This window comes from Penaeus monodon, chromosome 19, assembly GCF_015228065.2.
Source record: "Penaeus monodon isolate SGIC_2016 chromosome 19, NSTDA_Pmon_1, whole genome shotgun sequence".
Taxonomy (NCBI): Eukaryota; Metazoa; Arthropoda; class Malacostraca; order Decapoda; family Penaeidae; genus Penaeus; species Penaeus monodon.
This window is the reverse complement of record NC_051404.1, coordinates 28665500-28666506: the sequence shown is the minus strand read 5'-3', so window position 1 is coordinate 28666506 and position 1007 is coordinate 28665500.

Here is a 1007-nt window from a genome sequence, read left to right as displayed (position 1 = left end):
ATAAGTCACTTTTCATTATGTCGTTGAATTAATTAAGCTTTGGAAAAAAGGTATTGAGAATCACATGGAGAAGACGAGAGATCTTTTAAGCAGTATTTTTGGACATATGTTTCGGAGAGAGAGCAGACACTAGGTGCAGAGAACTCTTTTCTTCGTGAAACTGAAGTGTGAAAGGATGCGAGAAAGTTAGTCGCCATCAGGTGCTACCTTTTTTTTATTTATATATTATTACGTGGTCTGTTGTTTAGAAACAGGCATTGTTATCTTGAACTAAAATTTCAGGTCAAGAGATGGGCATAAGAATAACTTAATGCATTAGTTCGTGATTCTTATTGGCAATTTTTTTTTTTCCATTGAACATAAGGAGGTAACTGGACAGCAATCTCTATCATTGTTTATATCTAGCATCGTGCAAGATATTTAGTGTTACATTGGTTATTCTTATTGATAGCTCAGTTAATTAGCAATTTTAGGTTACTGATAAGAGGAGTTTTCAGTAATTCATGCAAAATAATGGTAAATGTAAGAAGAGCATGTGATTTTTTCTTCTTTTCTAGGTTGGTCTCCTATCTTCATTCGTAATTTCTCAAAGTATTATTATATTTTTGTACAACAGATAAGTGTTTTTATTAATAATAAAAAATGGTAAACACTACTTTCCCAGCTAATCTATTCTTGTTATTAAAGCACCTACATTTTTCCCCACGAGACGATAACCATTAGAAGAAAAACTGTCACGGTCAGTTTTAAAAATTTGAAGAAAACGGTACATGAATATATGAAATGGTCATTCAGATTTGAAGTACATTGTAAAGGAAAACGCTGGAAGGCAACCTGTCCAAAGACATGAAGACAATTCTATACTTACACTAAATATGGAACCTGCTGCACCTATTTTGAGATAATAGGTTTACTGCACACGTCAGGAGGAGGAGGAAAAAAAAAACTCAAAACACAACAATGCATTGGAAGCAGGATTGTGCTGATGGTGATACAGTAAAAGGACC